The sequence below is a fragment of the Plectropomus leopardus genome, chromosome 8 (genome assembly GCF_026936395.1).
Source record: "Plectropomus leopardus strain MGB_pleo_1.0 chromosome 8, ASM2693639v1, whole genome shotgun sequence".
Lineage (NCBI taxonomy): Eukaryota > Metazoa > Chordata > Actinopteri > Perciformes > Serranidae > Plectropomus > Plectropomus leopardus.
In genome coordinates, this window is record NC_142183.1 from 4,423,612 (window position 1) to 4,443,293 (window position 19,682).

Below are 19,682 nucleotides of genomic sequence, written 5' to 3' on the forward strand. Positions count from 1 at the left end.
GCCTTTCCATGACTGTTTTGAAACATTAACCTGGCAGTGTGGGAGACAGCCCTCTAAAAACGCCCAATGGAAATACTACCTGAATTTGGCGGTTAGCGGGTGTTAACTTTGGACTCTGTGGATGGGTCAAACAAACACCAGACTTTCACCCACTTTTCATCTCTCGCGTGAAATCAAAAGTCAATCAAGTTATTTCAATAACAACAAGGTGTGGGAATCATGAGACATATGTACACTAGTAAAAAACTTATATTATTTGAAGCCAAATCGTGACGTTTTTGTTCCAAACCAAACCACATGCTTTTGTTGCCTAAGGTTAAGGAAGTAAAGGCTAGTTCACCCGGTAGAGTGCCGTGGCAGGTGCTGCGCAGCCATCCAGCTGTCAGGCGGCGTGTTATAACACGCAAACGGTTCTGTCCGGCTGCGTTCTCAGCAGTATCATACAGGTGCAAAAGGAGACTTTTGTCATCAGGTTCTTACGTTGAAATCACTGAAAAGCTGCGGGATTTGACAACTGTGAAATGAGAGCGGGCTGAACATCCATAACAGAACAGTTGGAGGGGGAACTAGAGTGTCATAAGGTGGGTTTCCATCACAGATTTCAATGTCAATAAAACACAAAGTGGAGATGACTGTGTTTCCACTGAGTATTGTGCGAGTTCTCCTCTTACAATAACATCCCAATAACCATGACGATAGATGTTCAAAACATTAGCAGCTTTATTTCTATTGTAACCACCACGTAGGCGTGTTATGGAGCGATAATGGAAAGCAAGCACCTTATACGTGGGAGCGGCCACATATGAGGGATTTTAGGGAGCTGATAGTCCACGACCTCACAGAGGAATTGTGGATTCAAAACTTCTGGACGATCCACTCAACTTTCTCAGAGTTATGTGATGCAATAACAGCTCTTGTAGCTCCTGCTGCATCATGAGGGAGCCAGTTCCTACTGACAAGCACATAGCCATAGCATCATGTGACCTCATAGCATCATGTGACCTCATAGCATCATGTGACCTAGAAAAGCCAAAAAGTGTTTTCATGCAGTTTTGCAAAATATGGCTTTTTTGAATCACCTCAAATGCCACCTCATGCGAGCATAAAAACTGGGAGGTTTTTTTCAAAATTGACATGTTTCCATTAGTGGTATTTTATATTTGCAATTTCAATTTGTGCAGTTTGAGGGTTAATGGAAACCCGCCTTGTATTTGACAAGTTGAGATGAGAATGCGTTATGATGCCAGGTCTCTACTGTTTGACCTATTTTGTTTTGTGGTCAAGCCAAAGACAGTTTTCCAATAAAGTTAAACTACATTTTTCAGACAGTTGGAGGCTCAAAGTGGTCGATGTCGTGGGTCGATCCGACTCTACAGTTACTGGAACCATTTGGTCCAAAAGAACCATTTAACTCAAAAACTGTCCTCGGCTGTCCATCATTTTTTTCATGAGAGTTTGGCAACACAAATGTAAGCACGAGTCTTACAATGAAGAAAACTGAAAATGGAAAAGTGAGATGGACAGACAGACAGGAAAGGTGGAGGTGTGGAGCTTGTCATAGTGAGAGGAGAGACATCTGTCTGTCTGTCTGTCTGTCTGTCTGTCTGTGTCTCATTCAGCTGTTCTCTTATTAAATTCCTTTGTACTGGGAGGCTTTTCACTCCACCAGCTGCCACCTCACTGTGTAAGTGCGTGTGTGTGTGCGTGTATGTGTGTGTGTGTGTGTGTGTGTGTGTGTGTGTGTGTGTGTGTGTGCATTAAGCTAACATAGCTATTAGCTTTGATAGCAGTAGCCGTCCCATATGGCGAGCTAGCGCTGCTCTTTAATGTAGCATAGCATGGCCCTGATGTTGCTATGGCTCCAGCGGTGCCTCGCCACCCCCCCTCACCTCCATCCTCCCCCCTCCTCACCCCCCAAACAGTCCCCGCTGCCATTTAGCTCTCCCTTCCACCGCGCCACATGCCGCAGCGACCTTGGCGTTTTCCAGCGGCACGCCCGCTGCCATCTGCAGGCGGCAGGCTTGGGCAGTAAAGCATCGCGACCCCGAGTTTTTTGGGCGCCGTTACGCCTCCGCCAGGGGCCCCGGCCAGATGGCACTACCCACTAAGAGGGGTTTTACTGCGGGGCTGAAGGAAGACGACTGCGGGCGGGCAGAGGATGAACTCACACCTCCCTCCCTCCTCCCTCCCTCCTCCTGCATCGCTCTGCCAAGTGCCAAATTTCAGCTCCGCTCGCCTCCAAAACGCCGCCGCTTCAATATTTCAGTCATGATTATCCGGCAGCAGATGATCCTCCATCAGCCAAAAGGGCAGAGCCGGAGGAATCGGCGTGCTGGTGTCGTGACCAAAATCCAGTCCCTCCTGCACCAACATCCTCCTGCTTCACAACATTTATTTGGGTTTCATCTACTCACAAATATGAATCTGATGGAGCTGACAGGTGTGTGCAGCTCTGTGACAGCAAGGTTTCACTTTTACCGCAGTGAGAAAACCCCATTAATCCCACCGACACACCAGTATACTCCCACTCTTTGTCTCGCCGTCAATCAACAAATCAATAGTCCTGCTCCTTACAAGCAGAAACTGTTGGTATGTTGTGACTTTGATCCAAACGTGTGATTCTCGTTCTCCTGATCGTAGCCTTAAAGAGTTCACTGTCACAGCAACTCAGCTTTATGGTTTTATATCTTATAAGGGGAGAGGTATGTGAAATGTTTGAGAAACATTTGCGTAAAAGTTACCTTGAGTTTGTTGTTGCCTGTTATTTGTTGGTTCTGGTGATTTTATGAAGCCACAGTTTCCTTCACAGATTTTACTGATTAGCTGGATTTATGTTTTGTAATGTTTTCAAACATGCAAAATAGACAGAACTAAACTGTAACTCGGGGATCCTGCCAGGGGCCAGTCTCAGCAGCCCCATACATGCTTCTAGGATTTTAGAACATTTCCGGGATTTTAGGACATTTCAAGATTTTAGGGCATTTCTAAGATTTTAGAACATTTCTTGGATTTTAGGAAATTCTAGGATGTTAGGACATTTCTAGAATTTTAGGATTTTAGGACTTTGATAGGATTTTAGGACTTTCCTAGTATTTTAGATCGCTTCAAGGATGTGGTAGATTTCCGAGATTTTAGGACATTTCAGAGTTTTATGGAATTTTGGAGGATTTTAGGAAGATTTCTGGATTTTAGGACATGAGAGGCTTCGCTCAGAACTGTGTGTGTGGGGATCCTCCACTGACATGTTTTTTTGATAAACAAGCTCTATTTTCAGGCCGTTTTATGCACTCTGGCACCTTATGTATACTAAAAGCACAAAAACAATTCCCAGTGTGAATCACTTTATTTTCAATGTAAATTAGAAAATGGTTGGTGGGCCACAAGGCACCCTTTCAGGGGCCACATTTGGCCTGTGGGCCACTGCTGTAAATAGTGACCCTATAAGACCCCTGATCTTTATGAAATCATCTAGTGTGTGACTAAAAAGGTCAAATTGTCTTTGCATGCAAGTGGGTGTCAGACTTTAGTCTTACTAAAGTCTTTTCAAAGTATCCCAGTGTATGATATGCATTACTGTGTTTTACTTCTGGCCCTCACAGAGGAGAGAAATATCTCTTCATTATCAAAAATATCGTCTTACCGGAGTATATTACAAGCCACTAGTTTTTGGACAGCACTTTGACACAGTGTGTTTAAATGTTTGTAGACCACAGAAACGTAACAGTGGTGCCGAGGAGGTGGCTTTACATTTATCAGCATTATACCGCTGTACTTTATTGACATCAGTTACACACACACACACACACACACACACACACACGCACACACACACTGTCTGTCATTAGTGTCTGTCAACAGGCGGATCAGATGAGACAAAAATAAGAAAACTGTGCTGGTGGTCAGGAGAAAAATCAATACCTCCATCTTTACTGTATGGGAGCGGGAGGAGGGGTGAGGAGGAGTGAGGAGGGGTGAGAAGAGAAGAGGCAGAAGTGGAGGGGGAGGAAGAGAGGATTCTGGGTAAATCCTGTCTTCAAATTACGCCGAAAAAACAAAAAATATATCATTATTGTTGTGTACTAGTGTGTATATGTGTGTGTTTACTTGTGTGTGTGTTTCTGGTATATTTTTGTGAGCAGTGTGTACATGCTTGTGTGCACTTTCCAATATGTGTGTTATTCTTGTGTCAACCGTATACTAATGTTTACTGATTTTTGCCAAAAAATCAGTCAATAAATTGATCCGTCAAATGGCACTGAATTGAACTTGGAAGTGATCGTGCGTGTGTGTTATTGTGTGGTTTTGCCCTACACACACAAACAAACACAGATCGTGGTGATCAGTGTACGACACAATGCTGTCTTTGTTCAGATTTGAGACTGACAAATCCTCTCAGCTCCATGTGATGAATGAATGGACGAGGCTGCAGTGTGTGTGTGTGTGTGTGTGTGTGTGGGTGTGTGGGTGTGTGTGTGTGTGCGTTTTGTGTTTGTGTGTGTGTGCATAAGGCTGCGTGTGAGCTGAGGTGGGTGGGAGGGGTCGGTCAGGGGGGTCTGAGCCGGTCCATCGGCTATTAGCCACCACGTTATCTCCCGTTAGTCGTCTCATCTCAAACTCAAAGAGAATAAATAAAGAAGACTTTATTCCTCAGAAACACCCGAAAGAAAAGGAGGGGGGAGAATGGGGGAGGAAGGGGGTGCAATGAAGAAGAAAAAAAACGCAGAAGAAGAAAATCTCCAATTCATTGAGATCAAGTCAATAACACTGTAATATTTATGAAGGCTGGAAGCCAGGCTGCCCTAAAACCCAAACTCCAGCAATCCTGAATTATAAATTGGTATTGATTTGTGTTGTGGGTGAGTGAGCTGCAGAGTGTGTGTGTGTGTGTGTGTGTGTGTGTGTGTGTGTGTGTGTGTGTGTGTGTGTGTGTGTGTGTGTGTGTGTGTGTGTGTGTGTCTAGCAGCAGGATGCAGCTCAGCTCAGCTGCTCGATTGTTTTCACGCTTTCACAGAAAAAAAATTGTGGAGCTGCTTGTTTGGCAACAGTTTGTAACGCTGGAAAAACTCACAGGGAAGGTGAAGGTGTGTGAGTGTGTGTGTGTCAGTCTAAGTGTGTGTGAGTGTGATTGCATGTGTATGTGTGTCAGGTGCACACTACTGTATATACGTACCTGTGTGTAGATGTGTTAATGTGATTTTAGAGCAAAAATTGTTCCTTCAAATTCCTCCTCATGTTGGTTGTCAGTTTCAGGAGCTTCTTCACGCTGCAGGTGAGTGAACATAAACAGGTGTCGTTCAGAGACACACATCACACGACGGTTCCTTTTAAACTTTTACGTGTCATGTTTATGTGTTTCACTTTAAGCCTCCAGAGAATAAACCAATCAGCTCAGCAAAAGTTTCAAAGGGTTAAACGCTTCCTGAGTGTAAACTTTACAACAGATTATCTCTCAAACGTCCTGAATCTCCACCGACATCACGCACTGTCATGATTCACAGGATCATGATTTACAAACAGAAAAAAATACAAAGAGAAGATGACAGCCAAACTGCCAATTGTGAATTAATTCCTAAACCTCAAACTTCCCGTAATTGTCTCAACATGGTCGCACTCATTAACAAATGCGTCTTTACGTCGCCATGTTTGTGCAGTTTTGTAGTTTCGTGGCTGCATGTGAGTGTGTGCGTGCCATCAAATATGGATGACGTTGCCTCCCCCCTGGTGTGTTGCCTTCACACCCATAATACACCAGCACACACGCGCTCACACACACACACTCACACACGCTCTCTCAGCTGATCCTGGCTGTGTTTAGCCTCGGCGCTGATGGTGAAGCTGATGGACGCCCGCTGTGGTGCGAAGGGATTACACGGCTCCGTACGGCAGGTAGAAACACACTCTGTCATGCTTCAGAGCTGCTGCTGAGTGTGTTTCTGAGTGTGTTTCTGAGTGTGTGTGTGTGTGTGTGTGTGTGTGTGTGTGTACCTGTATGTATGATGTCATCTCTCTGATACAGTATGTGTAATTATATTAAGTGTCTGGGACGTAAACAGCATGTTAAACGATCTGCAGACTGAGATTTAGAGCCTTTTGACACCTGAGTGTCGGAGCCAATGTTCATGTTTATTTTACACTGTAAACATTTGATCCGCTTAGTTTCACACTGTAATGTCGCGAGCGCACTGAAGAACTCTACAGACCTACATCATCTTTACATACGTCCTGCGGTCACCACCTACATCCTTTTGTCACATCCTGCCACCATCTTCTAGATTCTGTCATCCCTTGCATCCCTTTGTCATCACCTACGTGCTGTCCCCTGGTTATCTCTTAGATCATGTCGTCTACACCTACGTCCCCGCGTCATTTCCTACGTCTTGTCTTCATCTTCTATGTCCTGTCATCATTGGGTACATCCCATGATCATCTCCTTTGTCCAGTTGTTATCGCCTACATCCAGTCTTCATTTCTAATCTCTAATTTCCACCAGATCCATTTTGGGTCCAGCTCCGATCCACCACAGCAGACGAGGCAAATAGATTCCACTCTAGTCTACGTGTTAACTTCCACTGGCTCCGCCGCACTGCAAATCGACTCCATCTCAGCTCCGGCAGTCCGGACCCTTGCGAATCAGATATGCAAGGCTTCTATTTTTGCCGGACGCTGGAGTACTTCATAACAATTCAGCCGAATTAAGCACAGAGCAGACAGGAAGTTGGACGTCAAAACAACATTAAAATATCCAGTTAATTTTCAGAATAAAACACTTTGTTTGATGTCAGATTTTTATTTCACTTAACTACATCAAAAAAAATGTCACAATGAGCGGATCCAAACCAAAAGTCAACATGTCAGAGGTTTTCAGAGGTCACTACTGACACCACGGACGAGGAGGAGCTGATCTACCAGTGCTGCACCGTGCTGCACTCAAACCGCAACTGATGGCTGTCGAAGGATAAAGGGAGCACAGAGAAAAACTGTAGTAGAGCCGTTCCGCTACGCACATGCAAAGTGGAAATCCACGGTTAAGTCCCATCGCAATCTTTTATGTCCTGCCGTTGTTACAAAGGTCCTGTTGTCATCTGCTACATCCTGTCATCACCTCCTATGTTTATACCTACATCCTTTTGTCATTTCCTACATCCTGTCATCATCTCTTATGTCAAATCGTCATCGCCTATATCCTTATGTCTTCACCTACATCCTGTCCTCTTCACCTACATAAGCTTCTCTCTTTCACCTGTACCACGACTGCTGTAAAAACCCAACCAAACACAAAAAATCGCATAAACTTAGGAGACAGAAAACTGGTAGCACTAAAGCTAAAACTTGACAACACTGTCAGTCACATGACCCTGGAGGACACACACCGGGACATCGCTATGTTACACTTCAACACACCTGAACACCTGCTGGGAGACAATAAAGCATCGACTCAAAAGTCCACTTACAAGCTTTTTCAGGGCTTTCAACCACGACAAGAACACGGAGAGAAAAGGCCTCGATAGACAGACAGACAGACAGACAGACAGACAGACAGACGGGTGTTTTAGTCGTTATGTAACCCAAACCGTCATCTCTCCTCCCCAGCGACCTACTCTCCTCCTGCGACTCCCTCCCTCCTCTCTGCCTCCCCCCATATCACATCCCCCATCTTTATATAGAAATCAATACCCTCTTATTCTGCCCTCCTCTCTCCTCTCTCCTCCTCCTCTCCCCCCCAGAACTGTCTCATTCTCACCCCTCTATCAACCTCCACCTCCCTCACCTCCTCCCCCAACCTGTCCATCCACACCTCACCCCTCCTCACCCGTCTCTCCATCTCCATCTCTCTTCCTGCTGTCGTCGTGTCTGGACTCGCCCGCCTCACATTTCACTCTTCACACCGCAGAGACACACACACACACACACACACACACACACACACACACACACACACACACACACACACACACACACACCAGCTTTGTTTATTTATTATTTCATTCACACACTTTCTTCCTGCCTCAGGTTGTGTGCTTTTGCGTTTTATTTTTTTCTGTTTAAACATCTCGCTGAAAAAGTCTGAGTTCAAAGTTCTGTTTTTGTTTTTTGTAATGGAATTAAAAAAAATGCAACTGCTTAAAAAAAATGTGTTATTTTGTCTATCAGTCCAAAATCAAAATATATTCATTTTTTTATATTTATTTTTAAATTAAAAAAAAGTCACATTAAGACCTGTAACTGAGGTTGTAGACAGCTAATTTGTTTTCCTTTTTTTGTATTTTTGAAAAATATCTTAAGCATGGGAAATCAGTTATCACCCACTTGCTGATTGGTTTTCTGTCAATTTTTAATGTTTCAGCTCTTCTGTATGTATGAGAACAATCATCTTTTCCTAACCTTAATGACACTGAAGCTGAAGGTATCATCCTGCTACCTTTTATTCAAGAAAACTTCCTTAACAGAACTCCACGTGTCTCAAATTTCAAAAAACGTTTCCAGAAAACAAGACGTCTAAGCAGATGATTAAACCTTACCATGCATCTTTGATGGCGATGATAAAAAGTGTTCAAACTGCTCCTGTTTTAATTATCGCTTCACTAACATAGTTAGGAAAGAGATGAGGTACAAAATGTGAAGAGCAAAGCTACATTATCAAACAGGATCTCCTGAAACTGAAAACAACAAAACGACAAAAGAGTCAGACAATCAGCTCCCAACATGGCGGCGCCTTCGTCGTAACCGAGCACGAACCAATCATCAGTGATCATCCCGTCCTCTAACAGGAAGTGATAGAAGAACCAAATAAACATCTGCTAACACACACACACACACACACACATACACACTCCCCTCCCCCACATCTGCTGGCGAGGCAGGAGCCCACGGATGGTCGTCCTTAATTAGCCACACCGCACTCATATTCCTGATTAAACCGCTCTGTGTGTGTCTGTGTGTGTGTGTGTGTGTGTGTGTGTGTGTGTGTGTGAGAGAGAGATGGAAGGTTATCAGTGCATTCTTAATTGGGAAAACACTCGAGTGATTAACAGGAGGAAGAAGGGCGAGCGAGCTTCAGACTGAGTGGCAAGAGAGAGAGAGAGAGAGCGAGAGAGAGAGAGAGAGAGAGAGCAGTGTTGATGTTGTGAATACTGACGACGCTCGGACCAACAACACGCCGAATAAACTCAGACCTAAAAAACTCGACATCATATCACTTTTTTATCTCAGCTTACGTCTCTGCCTCAGTCACCTGCTCTGAGGCCCCCAGGGGACAGCAACGTACCCCCATCCCTAAAAAAAATCATGAACTATCTGCCTCCAACTTCAGTTAAGTGCAAACTCTTTAAAACCTGATTGACATCAGTTTTTTTAGTTTTGTTATCATGCGGCACAAATCTGGAAAAAACTCCCAGATGGTGCTATACAAGCCCCGACAGACCATTTTAACGTCAAAGCTAAAAATGTTCCGTTATGTTTTTGCAAACATATTTTAAACTTGATTTTTAATTTTTTTTTGCAGTTTTTAATGGTGATTTTTATTTTAGAATATTTAAATCATTCAGTAATTAATGTTACCACTTATATCTTATAGCAAATCTGTATCCTGGATATATACTGATATATACTCCTGATATATACTATACAAATAAAGCTGCCTTTCCTACATGACCCTCTGAAAACTGCAGCAAATTGGTTCTTTTGAAAACACTGCAGAAAAGGCAATGACCAATGTCGCAAAATTGTAAGACATTTCACTCAAATAAATGTTTTTAAAAAGAGGGGAGGATTTTTAGAAAATAATCAAAAAAGGGAGAAAATCATATTACATAAAAAATAATAATAATAAAATAAAAATAAAATTATATTTATACATATATATATATATATATATATATATATATATATATATATATATATATATATATATATATATATATATAATACTATAAAAATACTTTTTTTCTGCACTTTTTAGGTCATTTCCTTGTTTGTTTTTGGGCTTATTTTGTGCTTATTTTCAGGTAATTTATTTTTTTCTAATTTTTTGCTCTTGTCTTGTTATGATGGTTATTGCCTTCCACTTGTGTTTTTGAAAGATATCAAAACAATTCACTCAGGTTTCAAAGTGTGCAGTTAAAAACTGGGGGAGGTTTGATAAAAAACTCAAAACAGACAATAAATTACTAGAAACAAATAAACTCAAGAAGATGGACAAATCTAAAGCAGCTTCAAACTGAAAACCAGCAGGACGCTAACGATCTGAGTCAGGATGTAAAATACTTCAAATGAGACTTGATCAATACACGAGAACATGATTCAGAGGTGGAGGAAACCTGAGGTGTGTGAGAAAAGAGGAAAAAAAGCAGAAAAAGAAGATATGGAAAACACAAAGGGAGGCCGCTCAGAGATCACATGACAACTAAACATGTGCATCTGAATATTTAAAGGGAAAGGAGCAGAACCAGTCGACACATTTGGACGAAGATCTTAGAAAAACTTAATTAAAAAAATACATCTTGACACTAGATCTGGGTTCTCAGAACGAGGGAATGATGGATTTGTAATTTAATTCACCTCTTTGAGGTGCTGATCACTTCAGTTGATTCTGTGTGGCTTAACCCTTTTTGGTATGTCTAAGAGAATCCACATATATAAAATGTAAATTCTGCTATCAGTGCGCATAATGATCTTATTACATATGAGATTAATCAAACCTCTACAATCCTAAAAAACACTGTTGGTGCATGATTATCTCCTCTTAACACAGCAAAATATCATGCAACTAACTTTGAATTTAGGAGGAAAATAGACTGAAAAATAAAAAAGAAGAAGTGCAATCTGAGCATTAAGTAATAACTACCAGTGGTGGTGGGGACTGATGTTTTCACAACTGTGTGTGTGTGTGTGTGTGTGTGTGTGTGTGTGTGTGTGTGTGTGTGTGTGTGTGCTGAGATTAACAAGGTGATTTGCCTAGAGGGGGTGCATGCTGGGACGGGGATTTGGCGAGGGGAGGAAGAGGGGAGACCGTGTGTGGGGTGGAGGGGAGACTCCCAAAGTTCCCATGATCCCCTGGTGAGCGCCCCGCCCTGGGTCGGGGTGGGGGGTGATGGGGATATTGAGAGGTGGGGGTGGGGGGTTGTTTCCAGCTGAGCACAGCGAGTGTTGACACAGAGGAGGCTAACGAACCTGCAGGTGGTGATGTAATTCCTCAATCCAATTAAGAGTCAACAGGAAGTGGGAAGCAGCTGATGGGATGGGTTCACTCCTGGTCGTCTCTAAACTAGGACCCAAGAAAATCGGAACCAGGACCTCAAAATCTGAATCAAGAACCCAGAATCTAACTATCTAACTGTGCTGCCTTCAGGGCCTTCAACAAAGTCAGTTCTTTCTGTTTATAATGTTCTGGATGTGATCACTTTGACCAGATGACGGGGGCTTCTCTCAGTGGCGGAAGATGACTTCCTGTTGCTGGTTTATTACTAAATGTTGACGTAAATTATTAGAGGGGATCCACACAACAAACCTCTTGACTTTTCTTGGCTCTTATGGCACATCTTTATTCCAATTATGTGATTGTTTGTTTCTTTGTTATATCTATTATAATTAGTACAAATGCCAAAACTTTTTTTGCTTTCAGGCTCATATGAAGATGTTCTGTTTTTCTTTGTTTTCTTTCAGGAAACTGAACTGCCACATTTCACGGTAGTCTGATACCCCACTGGATAGTGCCAGTTTGAAATGTTGCAAGGAGCCCACTGTTTGCTTCCTGTATGAATGTTAAGGCCAAATTATGACATTTATTTTGTAAACCTAACCACGTGCTTTTGTTGCACAAGCAAATAAACGTTAATATTAGGTGTACAGTGACATAAGATTATATTGAAAAGCACCGTATGCATCTAACAAGATAGATGCCATCTGATGTAGACAGGAACGGTAATGAAAAGAAGTGGTGATATTTGACGAGGTGGGATGAAACTGTGTTATTTAAAACCAAACATAAATGATTAAGAGAATAATCATTACTTGCAGCCCTAATGTGCAGAAATGTGTTTGAAGCATACCGTTTTAGTGTTTGCAGACACAACAATGGCAGATTAATTAAAAAATGAACTAATGTCAGCTGAGCCCCAAAGGGCACCATTGTCTCTAATAGATTTTGATCACTTTTACAAAAAACAAACAAAAAAAAAACCTGACAAATCTGGACTTCAAGTGGATCCACTCATGAACCCTTCAGTCCACCAGGTGACCTCACCTCCATCATGTCTGAATACAAAGACCCCCCTCCTCCCCTGTGGTACACGGCTGTGGGCGCCCTCGGGCCACTGAACATTTCTCCCTGGATCACATCAAACCTGAGCAAGCCCCGAGGGCCCCTGCAGGCCCCTCCGGCTCCACCAGGGTCTAATGGAGACACCCAGACAGGGAGACAGGTTACTACCCCCAAAACACACACAGACACACACACACATCTGAAAACTAAAAAGGAGACTTCGTCCTCGCATCCTCCGTTTCTACTGAACATAAACAAACAACTTGTGCTTTCGTTTTTCTAGAGAGGAACGTTTCTGGAAAACAGAGGCAGAGGTCAAACACACACACACACACACACACACACACACACACACAGCGTTAGTCATTCCTCTGAGCTATTCTTGTTTCTTGGTCACATAAAGTAAACACAACTCTAAAAACAGGACTGATACTTAACCTTTGACCTCTCTCCCTCTGTTTCTGTACAAATTCAAAGTCAGCTTTAAAAATGCTGCAAAATGATCTCGTAAAATTGAGCTCAGAGAGAAACACACGAAAGGTTACAACAAAAGCTCATTAACAGCTCAAAAACGTGTGTAACCTCCCTGAGAGTTTTAACTGTAACATATAAGAAATGTAATGTATTATTGAATAAAAATCTCAGATGTAAACTGTGTGTCCTCATGTTCGAGACCTAGCATTGTGTGTGTGTGTTGGTGAATAATTCAGTGTGAACATCAGGCCACCTGCTGCAGCGTCCAGGCGCCATATATATTTTACAGCCCACCATCAGCCACAAACTCACAAACTCAGCCCAAATTCACACCACATGCAGGACATGAGCGAACCTCACCCAGAGGTACTGTGCTGTACTGCACTGTGAGGACAGACAGCAGAAAACACCCGTTTAGCTTTTCCAGCTGTTGTTTTATACTCTGCATGCTGTTTTTAAGGTTACAACAAAAACAAATTGCCTCTGTGCTTCTTTGGAGGAACTCTACATGCTCTAAATAGAAAGCGACCTCCTGAAAATCTCGATTTGATGCAGGAAAAGTTGCCTCTCTTAGTGCAGTGTTCCATCAGGACACCTCAAAGAGGATACTAAGATTTTTTTAGGGAAGCAAAACGTTTAATATGAGACAAGAGTTATAAAAAGAGGACAACAAAGTACAAAGTGATAAAACATAATTTTAAAAAAAGTGAAAGTGGGATCCACTTTTTGTGATCTGTTGGTGATATAATACTTTAGATTTGGTGCCATTATTTAAAAATTACTTTCAAATACTTGTTTTTCCTTAAATTTCATGGTAAGAAGAAAAATTAAAGGTTATCTTTGCAGATTTTAAACCAGGTCTTTGTCACTGTGGTGTGGAGATGTTCAGATGAATGGTGTGAAGTGTCACTCGCTTTAAGAGCTCCCTGCCCCTTTGTCATCCAAAATTTACCGATGCCTTTCATGCCACCCAACGGACTTTTGCTCACGGCATTGATGGGGAGCAACTTAATTCCAATATTGTGCACACACTGCAATGACACAGCGCTGGGTGAAAATCAGAAAAGTCTCCTTTTCAATACATCTTAAAACTCTCTGGATTATAGTGTAAAGATTATATTCTCTGATTTGGTACTACACTTAGCTCAAATAAAATTATATTAAATACAGAAATCTTAGTAGCAAAGGTGAAGATGCCCTGACCTCTACTTCCAAAACACTACGTCCTACATTTCCCATAATGCACATGGATAGTGTCTTTCATTAGGCGTTCCTGTCACAGTCACAAAAAAACTAGAAGATTTGGACAATGAGCAAAATGTTTTATCAAACTCGGAATTGTTTTTTTTTTCTATACTCAACTTTTTTTTATCATATTTTTGGACACAATTTATTCATTTACAAATGTCAAAATCACGCCTTTCTCTGTTCAAAAACTCTTTTCTTTTTTTTAAATTGATAATCAACAGTTTCAAAAGTATATTTGGTGCCTGTTTGTTGCCTATACTAGTCAAAATTGATTGGAAAAATTGAATATTGGTAGAAAATCTCATCTATCAGCAGCTCTCTCTCACAATCAACCTTCAAAATAAAACACTGTCAGTCCAACCTGATACCACTTTACCCATGATGCATTGAGCCTGCAGGTCGCCCGTCCATGTCGGCGCAATAAAACCCCATTAACACGTCGCCATAACAATGGCTTCCTTCAATAACCAACATAAACCTGAAATCACGTCGTAGCCGTTGACCTGCACCACTCAAATTACCCAGAACCCCCTGCAGCAACCTCCGGGCCTTCCTCTCCCCCTGACTGACTCTTCCTCACCCTCTCACCCCCTCCCCACCCCTCTCTCTCTCCTTTCAATTTTAGCCTCTCCTGCCCAGTAATGTCCTGCTTTTATTGTAAATCTATACTCTTAATCTGGCCGGCTCCGATGGGCCTCGCTCGCCCCGATCAATACCCTACAATTGCTGGGAAGGGTCCACAGGGGCAGATAACCCCCCCACACCATCACCACCACCCACCCCCCTGTGGAGTTAACCCTCCATAGGGTCCAATGCGCTCACACACACACACACATATATAGTCTCTGGAACATCTGGCACTCTGAGGCCGAGCTCTCGACTTTCACCACTTCGACAGATTTTCACCCAAAATGCGTCTTTTTAAACAAACACTCAAAGCTCCAAATTTCTCCTTCCTCACAAAGAAGTCTATGTTTGTTGGTGAAATGCACCCTGGGAGTCATAATCGACTTCTCTCCTAAAGTCCAAAGGCCTCTTGTAACTTTGACATTTTTTTTCTAAATCAAAAAATTATACGTTTGCAGTCATTTTTAAAGTGGAATATTTCCCCATGCAAACTGTCTAATACTGTTTAGAATATTTTTTAATGTTTTTATTCTGTTTTTGTTTTCTCATCTCAGTGTTGCATTAATGTCTGTGTGCGAAACCACAGTTCAAAAGTGTTTTTTTTTGTTTGTTTTTTTTTGGCGAGTCATGGACATGAATAACATGTTTATGAGGTTTATCCTGGTTATGGTCATATCCAGGATATGTTGCTTACATGAGCACAGAGAAATTGGGTTATTCTCATTCTATGTACACACCCCATTTCCTTTCAGAGCACTCCAGCTAGCAAATTTAGATTTCTTATAAACAGAATATGCTGTTTACATGCTCAAACACATACATGGGATACTCCAAAAACCTGATAATAAACCGGTTATTCATGGCTATGGAAACGCACTGATTGCTGTGTTTGCAGCAGCTTTTTAGGGACCAAACATGGGTGTTTTGTAGCGACCCATTGTTGCACAAAAAGCTGTTTTTACCAGGACAATGCTGCTTTTCCAGCATGAATTTTGTGCCCCCCCCCCCCCATATTTGAAGCTAAAACATGATGTTTTTCCTAACATTAACCAAGTGGTTTTTGTGGCTTAACAGGGCAGCTGAGGCTCAGGAGAAAGAGCGGGTCGTCCTGTATGTAGAAGATTGGCAGCTCAATCCCCCGTATGAACGGATGAGGGTGACTTGTAGTGTGAAAATGCTTTGAGTGGTTAAACACGTTGTTTTTTTGGTTAAGTCCCTGACATTATCTTAAAGTCACTGTTTCTGCACAAATCCTGGACGACTGAAACAACTTGTCTAATTTAGCACCTTGACTCAAATAAAACAATAAAAACACACAGACACTTCTCAAACCTGCATTATAATCGACGTCTCAGCCGTCCATCTGTAGACTCAGTTTATTCCTCCACATGCACCCCAGCATTTCTGGGGTGACTTCTAAAGTTGCTGACTTTATGCAGCGACTGCACATATAAACGTGATCTGCTTAACAAATGGGTAAGTGTGAACTGAAATGATGCTTCATTTATCGCATATATGGCCATCACTAAGAAGCATACAATACAAAAGTTTAGGAGCTACCATGTTGACATGATCGACACATTCAGGTACAAACCTGCACATGGACAAAGTGTCAGAGAAACTTGTCAGAGACCATCTTTTGTTTCCACTGATTTTGTGATCCTAATGTCTGTTTCACATCATGTTTGTGAACTCTTTTAGTCAAATCAGTGAATCCTGATTTGATTCAGAGGATCAAGTACAACAAAAAATGCAACTTTGAATTAACAAACGAAACCACTTTTTCCGTGGACAGAAATAAAGGAATGAAGCGCTGACGTGAAGGAGAACAAACCAATAAAACCAACAGAAACCTCTGAGGTGTCCTCACTTTAAAACCCTGCGCTGTTTCTTCCTCTTTAAATCAAAGCTTCCTCTCTCTGTGCTGACGCTCGGCTCTGCAGCCTCGCTGCCGTTTCTGCTCCCTGGAGACGATAAAGCATCTTAACTGGGAGACAAAAGACGACGCGCAGGACTTTCTTTTTGCAAATGATGATTAATTCTCAAAAATAAAAACAGCCATTTCACATAAAAACTCAGTGGCCTTGAGTTTCGCCTTAAATTTTCCTTAATTTGGTTCAGATGGCAGATGAAGGAAATCACTTCCAATGTGTTTACTTCACAGAGGGAGGGTGGGAGGCAACGGGGCTGATGGGAAATGTAGTTTTTACAGTTTAATCTAATATTAAGGTGGTTTTTGAGCATTGACATAATAAAAACAGCTGTTGAAAAGTTTGTAATAAGCTGTTATGTTGAACATAACAAAACAACATCCATAAAGAGTAGTTCTCTCACATCTAAATGGACCCAATCAAACTCTGTGGCAGAAGATTACAAACTTTTAACTAAAGTGTAAAGAATATTTTAAAAGAAATAAATCCTGCTGCTCAAAGAGTCTCTATTAACATCAGGGGGCGACGGGTTCGATACCAGGAGCGTCCCTGCAGGAGGGTGGAGACTAACTGGGAGGCTGATGGTGTGTGAGGAGGTCAAAGGTCGCTCTTCATCACTCCAAACTCACCTCTCCACAGATGACATCAAAGCTGCAAATGGCGTTAGAGGAACAAGTGGTGATGTGAGTGTAAAGGCGGGGTCGTGACCTCCATGTAAGGCGCGGCCATTAAAGCAGGAGGGTGATGGTCAGACAGCGTAGGAGGAGGGGGGGCGGGTGGAGAGGTGTGTTCTGGGTAATTAGAGCTCGGCCTCCTCGTACGCTCTGACACTCTGTGGCAATTTATTGCCCCGCTCGGGCAACTTGTCCACCCATCTAATTGCAATATTAGCGTGTAATAACGGCGGTGTTACGGCGATCCGTCAGCGCCGCGTTCTGCTGCCTCGGCAGGATTTCGGCCATTAACCGGCAAACGGAGGAAACAAAGCGACCTCTGAGAGGAACATCACCACGCATTTATATGCACACACACACGCACACACGCACACACGCACACACACACACACACACACAGGCCTGTCGGTGACACTCTGAGCTTCAGATTCAGATTTGAACACCAAAAAAGAGGCTTATGTTTTGTGGACTGATGTGCTGTTTGCTTTAAGTTAAAGGGTCATTTTGCCCAAATCACTCAGAAATACATTCACTCTCTAACTTCTGGTGGTCTCTCTATCTGTCTGAGACTTCTGACGGCTTCTACAGCTTTGAAACACGACATTTTATAGAAAAATCTACAGCGTAATCTCTTTCCAGAAACACAACAGCTGTGTCCAAAATCACCTCATTGCTCATTCATTTCTCCTGATATAAAAGACTGTGGATAGTTTAGACTCAGACTGATAAAAATCATCATTGGTTACAGATGTTAGTGTGTCACATGACTGTAGTTTTTGCACATATATATTATATAACATTACAATTAGTTGAACTCTTTCACTCTTTTGCTGCCTGATACTCCTCTAATATATTTTTTAAACTCCATCCATGCCATGTTTCTTCAGCCCAGATGCCAGAAGAAGATGTTGCATTTGTAGGTTTTATACATATCATACCACGCTTTTAAAGTGGCGTTTATATGAGCTGACTTTGTCATTGGGAGGTAAGGAAAAGGTTTTAGAATTATTAAAGGAGCAATTCACTGAAATAAAAATGTTTCTCAGAGCAGAAAAACCACTAAAACACACCACAATGGGAATCAACCCTTCTGTTACTTCTGCCAACATTGTTCAGCTGCTAAAACACCACATCCAACCTGCAGTCAGGAGGTCAAAGGTCACAGCACAGAGATTAGAAACATCTATGTTTGTTAAATGCTCACGGACAATGGAGAAAAGGGAAATAAAATGAAAAAAGAGCATTGAGCTAAAGATAAAGCCTGAAAGTCACAAAGACCCGTGTGTGTGTGTGTGTGTGTGTGTGTGTGTGGCAGTTTGATTTACTTCAGAGAGACGTGAATTCACAACATTAAACCGCTTTACTGTAGCTACTGAGCTGAATCATTTGCATGATGGGTCACTAAACACACTAAAATACCCCCCACCCCATGTTATATCTATGTATGTGTGTGTGTGTGTGTGTGTGTGTGTGTGTGTGTGTGTGTGTGTGTGTGTATCAGAGGGGTCACACTAATAAATCTTGCATTTCTTAACAGGCGCTAAAATGCAGAGAAACAAGCAGCGCTGCAGTAAATCACATTGTGTGTGTCTGCACATATATGTGTGTGTGTCCACGTTACTGTGTGTTTCCATTAATATGCACACAATAACTGTCTGTGTGTGTGTGTGTGTGTGTGTGTGTGTGTGTGTGTGTGTGTGTGTGTATTCCCTGGGTTAGTGGACTAGTATCAGTGTCCTGTCGTGTCCTAATTAAAGCGGTCGAGCTGCAGAGAATGAAACCAGGAAAGAGAGAATTTCTTCCGAACGTCACTTAATACAAACTGATTTTAGTATAAACATAAAACACACAACACTGATGTCTGAATGTGCAGCATTATTGTCTGTGTGAGAGGCTGTGGAATAAAACTGAAGGATTTATATTACAGTTTAAAACATAAAGACAAATGTGCAACACTGCTGGAACGATTCCTCGAGAAACTAAAGTAACTCAAACACTAAAAAAGGCAAATAATTAGCGTCAAAATTTAAACCATATACGTCCACTATATATAGTGCGCTGTGTTTCGCACGAATAATTACACACAACGCGCTAATGCTGTGGACAGGTGATGTAATTTCATAGCACAGAAGTGTAAATTGGAGCAGGAGAGAGAAAATAGCAAGGAGTGAAGAAAAGAGAAAGTTTGGGATCTTTTCAAGTTGAAACAGAACTAGGTGGGTTTCCATTAACCCTCAAACTACGCAAACTGAAATTGCGAATATAAGATATAACTACTGGAAACATGCTAGTTTCGAAAAAAAAATTCCCATTTAGCACAAAAAAAAGGTTTGACGCTCACATGAAGTGGTATTTCAGGCCATTTGAAAAACTATATTTCTCAAAACTGCAATGGAAACACTTTTTTGGCTTTTTTAGGTCACATGATGCTATGTCTATGTGCTTGTCAGTAGGAACTGGCTCCCTCAT

The 19,682-nt window shown here is 42.0% G+C and overlaps 1 protein-coding gene across 3 annotated transcripts in view; it reads right to left on the reverse strand.

Moving 5' to 3' along the window:
* Positions 1 to 19,682, reverse strand: part of LOC121947826 (transcription factor COE3) — a 184,264-nt gene that overhangs the window by 112,189 nt on the left and 52,393 nt on the right. The window lies entirely within an intron of this gene.